At 44.7% G+C, this 6,715-nt stretch overlaps 1 long non-coding RNA gene across 1 annotated transcript in view; it reads left to right on the top strand.

Annotated features, from left to right (window-relative positions):
• LOC138843516 (uncharacterized) overlaps window positions 1-6,715 on the top strand; it is a 116,388-nt gene continuing 109,673 nt past the window's right edge. Inside the window, exon 1 of the long non-coding RNA XR_011378319.1 lies at window positions 1-120. This is a non-coding gene — a long non-coding RNA (uncharacterized lncRNA). The remainder of the gene's footprint in view (window positions 121-6,715) is intronic.

The raw sequence follows: 6,715 nt of genomic DNA, 5'->3' as shown, positions 1-6,715 counted from the left end.
TGTGGTTTTTGGTACATCAGCCAACCTCTCTGACCCTCAGTTTCTTTACCTTCAAATGAGATTTGAAGAATAGAATGTTGTGTAAGACTTAGCACAGCACCTGGCCACAAGAGGCATTCAGTAAGTAGGAAACCATTCTTTTTGTTTGAAATTTTTTACTGAATAATTTTTATTGGTGTGAAAGGCAGAGAGAGAGAGACAGACAGAGAGAAGGGGGCCTTCCATCTGCTGGTTCACTCCCCAAATGGCTGCAATGGCTGGAGCTGGGCTGATCCAAAGCCAGGAGTAGCCAGATACTCCACCTGAATCTCCCACGTGGGGGTAGGAACTCCAGTACTTGAGCTATTATCTGCTGCCTCCAAGGATGAATGTCAGCAGAAGGCTGTGTGGAAAGTGAGGTGGGACTTGATCCCAGGTACTCCAACGTGGGATGTAGACGTTCAGTGTCAGCTTAACCTGCCATGCCGTAATGCCCACCCCAGAGCTATTTTTTTCAAGATTTATTTATTTGAAAGGCAGAGTGAGAGTGAGTCAGAGTGAGAGTGAGTTAGAGTGAGAGTGAGAGTGTGGGAGAGAGAGAAAGAGAGGTCTTCCATCTGCTGGTTCACTCCCTAAATGGCCTTAACAGCCAGAGCTGGGCCAATCTGAATCCAGGAGCCAAGAGCCAGGAGCTTCTTCTAGGTATAAGGACCCAAGAACCTGGGCCATACTCTACTGCTTTCCCAGGCCATAGCAGAGAGCTGGATAGAAGTGGAGCAGCTGGGACTCAAACCTGCGTGCATATGGGATGCCAGCACTGCAGTGGTGGCTTTACCTGCTATGCCACAACACCAGCCCCGAAGCCCTTATTTTTTTTTTTAACTTTTATTTAATGAATATAAATTTCCAAAGTACGATTTATGGATTACAATGGCTTCCCCCACATACCGTCCCTCCCACCCACTACCCTCCCCTTTCCCACTTCCTCTCCCCTTCCATTCACATCAAGATTCATTTTCGATTATCTTAATATACAGAAGATCAGCTTAGTATACATTAAGTAAGGATTTCAACAGTTTGCTCTCACACAGAAACATAAAGTGAGAAATAATAGATGATTTTTTTTAAATGATGATGAAATCAGATCAGACCTATTGTCATGTTTAATCCCAGTGAGAGTCAAGTTGGGAGTTGATAATTTCTTTCTTTCTTTCTTTTTTTTTTTTTTTTTTTTTTTTTTTTTACAGAGGATCAGTTTAGTATGCATTAAGTAAAGATTTCAACAGTTTGCACCCCCATAAAAACACAAAGTGAAATATATTGTTTGAGTACTCGTTATAGCATTAAATCTCAATACACAGCACATTAAGGACAGAGATCCTACATGAGGAGTAAGTGCACAGTGACTCCTGTTGATGACTTTACCAATTGACACTCCTGTCTATGGCATCAGTAGTCTCCCTATGCTCCGGTTATGAGTTTCCAAGGCTATGGAAGCCCTCTGAGTTCTCCGGTTATTTTTTATCATTGTTGCTGTTACTACTGGTGGTTTATTTAGATAACCTAACAAATATATTTGTAACTTGTGCCTTTGCTGAGATATATATATATATATATATATATATATATATTCCCACACACTTACTCCAGTTTGACTCTAAACTTCTAGATCTTCAAATGATTGGCACATACTTCATGAGCCATAGCACACATACATTATGACATGGGTCAGTTTTTAAATCAACAGGATCAATGTACAATAAAAATTCACTTCTACAGCTAGTGTAGTGATAAGAGAGCAGTGTTTGGGTTTTAATCCCTCAGTTTGATAGCACAGTGCTCGGGGAGCTATCCAGATAGACACCTGCAGCCATCTCTCACCCAGACGCAGACCAGCCAGTAAAGGAGTTGGGAATTCTCCAGGGTGGGGAAAGCAGTGTGAATGGAAAGACAATTGTGTGGTCCATTCTGTGGTAAAGGACCTTCCTCAGGATGCAGAACCTAGGGCAGATAAACTCACAGGCTAGCGGTTACAAGACCATGACTGTTCACCTTTGAAATCAGAGAGTCTTAGAATACCCACGAATCAAAATGCGTGGGGAATCCAAACCCCGTCTGGGATGACTGGGCTCAGATTCCTAAAGAGTAAAACCCTTTGACATCCAAAGTCACTAAAATTACTAATTAACCAAGAAAGCAAGGCACAGTTTTCGAAGTGACTTACCTAGAAATGAGTTACCTAGGAAAGGTAAAACAGTTTAGAAATATATTACTTAGAAAAGGCAATACAGGGCAAAGTAAATGCACCGAACACTCTCCAAGACCTAAGGAAGAATTAGAAAACCACAAAATGCAAAAACAATTTTACTGAGTGGTCACTGTGGGCAAAGTTGCTGCTCCACGTTGTTTTATTTCAACTTGGAAGCAATGATTTGAAGTCATGTTATTATCCTCATTCTATACACGAGGAAGCTGAGGACTAGAGAGTGTAAACAGCTCGGCTAGAGTCGCTAATTAGAAAGTGCCAATGAATGACAGCTCCGGAGCTGTTCCCTGCATCAGCCCTGGGCTGCTCCCGTCCATCACACCTGTGCTGTCAGTGCCAGTTAAAGCAGTGGCAACAGCCAGGGAAGGGCAGAGCTGCGATGTGTGGGGCTAGGTGGGCAGGGCTTTCAAATTCAGTCTTGGGGATTCTTTCCTCTCTTTGACAACTGTGATTGAGTCCTGAAGTTGTGTTTGTTTGTTCACTAGTATTTATGTTCTGCTAACCAGCAACCCATCAGCCATATCGCAAACAATATCTGAGTATGCTAATTAGCTGCCACTTTTAAAATCAACAGCGACAATATTAAATACTTTTCCACTGAAGTATATTTCATATTTAAGCAATAGTAAAATTTTCTGAGCCCAAATTTCAAAATACAACAAGAAAGGTGGCTTCTGCCAACAAAGCCACTGCTCGCTAATGCTATGTGAATATGCGTAAAGTACTTTTCATCAAACTTTTTCTGTAACTATCTGGCCAGGTGGTAGTACCTACACCTTCTACAGATGAAAACATGAACAGGTGCTAAGTTAGAAGAACTGATGCAAAGTCACACGGTGAGAGTAGAAATGGAGCTGAAATCCAACCTGTGGGCTTTGCTGCGCTGGCCACACCCGAGGACTTTGTTCAGGACCTGTAGTTACATTCATGGGTGGGGCAAGTGCTTCCTGCAAAGGAAGTAGGTCAGAATCTGGCTGGATTTCCCAGGGTGATTGTTTGAAAGTCTTCCTAAGAGAAGCTTTTGGCCCACAGAGGGGCTGGTACTTTTACTTAGAGTAGAAACAGTGGCTATTCATGAAGCAGGAAGCCTTTAGATGATAATAAGGAGATAACGATGGTTTTACTCCTGCCAGCCCTGGAGCCTGTCCATCCAGCCTACGGCCTTAGGATATGGCACAGAAGCAAGGTCACCTGCTCCTGGAATTAGTAGGTTCTGGTTCACCTCCAGGTTTTTCCCATTGCATGAGTATCCGTCTACTCTTCACTTTCCAATGTTATTTTTGTTCCATAAGTACCATGCCACCTCTCTTAAATCCATTAAGCAATTAATTAACCTCTGAGTAAGACATTCATTTGTTTACTTGGGAACAAGCTGAAGTGTAGTAAGATCACATTAACAAAAAGGATTATTATTTTATAGAGCAGAAAAATTGGGACCAGAGAAGTTGAGCTGCCCAAAGTCACACAGTTCCCTGTGAAGGTGCCCAACTAACTTGCAGCTTCCGTTCCAAAGCTCTTCCCAGGCATCAGAATATTTCCCTCCCCATCTTTTCCTAACATCTGGGTGCCAGCGTCATGTGGACATCATTGTGTGTTGAAGTTGCTGCCGATGCTAGTGCCCTGGGACATAGGTTGATTGGGGTCTGGCCCTGGCAGTTATCTCCACCGCTGGTTGTCCTCAGATGGCTCTGACCCCAGCTTGCTCCCTACTCCCCAGCCTCCGTCACTTCTTCTTTTTTTTTTTTTTAACTTTTATTTAGCAAATATAGATTTCCAAAGTACAGCTTATGGATTACAATGTCTCCCCCCCCCCATAACGTCCCTCCCACCCAAAACCCTCCCCTTTCCCACTCCCTCTCCCCTTCCATTCACATCAAGATTCATTTTCAATTCTCTTTATATACAGAAGATTAATTTAACATATATTAAGTAAAGGTTTCAACAGTTTGCACCCACATAGAAACACAAAGTGAGATATACTGTTTGAGTACTCGTTATAGCATTAAGCCTCAATGTACAGCACATTAAGGACAGAGATCCTACATGAGGAGTAAGTGCACAGTGACTCCTGTTGTTGACTTAACAAATTGACACTCTTGTTTATGGCATCAGTAATCACCCTAGGCTCTTGTTAGGAGTTGCCAAGGCTATGGAAGCCTTTTGAGTTCACCGACTCTGATCATATTTAGACAAGGTCATAGTCAAAGTGGAAGTTCCCTCCTCCCTTCAGAGAAAGGTACCTCCTTCTTTGATGACCTGTTCTTTCCACTGGGATCTCACTCGCAGGGATCTTTCATTTAGGTTTTTTTGTTTGTTTGTTTGTTTGTTTGTTTTCCAGAATGTCTTGGCTTTCCATGCCTGAAATACTCTCATGGGCTTTTCAACCGGATCCGCATGCCTTAAGGGCTGATTCTGAGGCCAGAGTGCTGTTTAGGACATCTGCCATTCTATGAGTCTGCTGTGTATCTCGCTTCCCATGTTGGATCGTTCTCTCCCTTTTTGATTCTATCGGTTAGTATTTGCAGACACTAGTCTTGTTTATGTGATCCCTTTGACTCTTAGTCCTATCATTATGATCAATTGTGAACAGAAATTGATTACTTGGACTAGTGAGATGGCATTGGTACATGCCACCTTGATGGGATTGAATTGGAATCCTCTGGTATGTTCCTAACTCTACTGTTTCAGCCTCCGTCACTTCTGTGAGGGTGAAGCACGTCTCGGGGAGCATAGGGGCCTTGCTGCAGCATCACTCCTCCTGGTGACAGCAGAGGCATCCCTCTCACAGCCCTGCACCATGGCCCTGTTGATCATCTGCCACATCAAATGCCATCTGCTGCACCGCAAGCAGTCCTGGCCCAGGGCTCTCCACTTCTGCCCCACCCTGAGACTCTCTGGGGTCTGTGTGGGGGAGGGTTGCTTCCCTGCTTTCCGTTTCCCTTTCTCTGCCTAACAGAAATCGGAGGTATAATTGTGTGGAACTCTCCTTCCCCACTCTACAGTTGTCCCCACATGATCTTGGCCTTGGCCCTACTTGGCTGAAGTGGATCAGTTGGTAGTAAGTGGTTCGGGCACAGGCAGGGCCCACCACTAACTCTCGTGAGTGTTCACAGTGTGGCCCACCCTCAAGTTAGCAGGAACCAAGTAGACTTCCGAATTACAGGGACATTCACACAGAGATTTCTCTTCCCTGGACGGTGTCGGGGGAGGGGAACTGCCTCCTGCCACCATCAGAGGAGCATCTGAGGCTGCCACGGGAAGTCTGGAGCCTGAGGACAGACTTGACCCTGAGGAAAAGGAAAAGAAATCAGAGCCTTGAAAATGTTCCTGAGCTGCTGGATCAACCCTCACTCCAAGCCAGAACTGAGTTACATGAGCCGGTAAAGTCTAGCTGAGGGCTAAGAAGCCACTTTTCTGTCCCATAACACAGGGCCCTGTCCTTGCAGGTGGCATCTATGTCTTATTGGCCTGTTTCCTGTACACTTGGGATTTGGGGGGCGTTTTTAGCCCCACAGACAAGCTCGCTCAATGGAGGACCACAAACACTTCTGCATCCAGAGGCATTAGCCAGAGTACAGCTCAGAGTTAGTGCTCAACTAGTTTTTGGGAAGACTGATTCAGAAACAGGACTCCACGTCTACTAACACCATGCTTTGCCCATACTAGTGCTCAGTACGTGTATTTTCAATGAATAAGTCAAGTATACATAGATAAATAAAAATGAAATGTTTAGGCCAGCGCCACGGCTCACTAGGCTAATCTTCCGCCTTGCGGCACTGGCACACGGGGTTCTAGTCCCAGTCGGGATGCCGGATTCTGTCCCAGTTGCCCCTCTTCCAGGACAGCTCTCTGCTGTGGCCCGGGAGTGCAGTGGAGGATGGCCCAAGTGCTTGGGCCCTGCACCCCATGGGAGACCAGGAGAAGCACCTGGCTCCTGCCTTCGGATCAGCGCAGCGCGCTGGCCGCGGCAGGCATTGGAGGGTGAACCAACGGCAGAGGAAGACCTTTCTCTCTGTCTCTTTCTCTCTCTCTCACTGTCCACTCTGCCTGTAAAAAAAAAAAATGTTTAATTATTCATAATGCAGCTGTAGAATCAGCCTATGTGGATGTTACTGTTAAAATTTTTCACTGGTGCACAAGTGGCTTTTGTGGCTCAACTCCTTACGGCAACCTGCAAGGACAAGGCTGGGACTATGTACAGTTTTCCAGTACACACTGAATGCTGCAGGTAGGGACCACATAGTTAAAGTGAGATTTGTGAGCTGGAGCATGTTGCCCTAAAAAGGAATTATTTTGATTCTCATAGCAAGTACTTCAGGGACCATTCAGAGAGTTAGATGAATTTTTATTTATTTGGTGGATTCTTTACCTTATAGGGAGTTGTCTTCTTGAAATGCATTCCTTGAGAAACTCTCATTTAGGATTCTCCTTACAACTGAATGAGTTAAAAGCTTGGAGTCTGTTAGTGTG

Source organism: Oryctolagus cuniculus, chromosome 8 (genome assembly GCF_964237555.1).
Source record: "Oryctolagus cuniculus chromosome 8, mOryCun1.1, whole genome shotgun sequence".
Classification (NCBI taxonomy): Eukaryota; Metazoa; Chordata; class Mammalia; order Lagomorpha; family Leporidae; genus Oryctolagus; species Oryctolagus cuniculus.
Note: the sequence above shows the minus strand (reverse complement) of the source record. Positions and strands in the feature narration are given on the sequence as shown.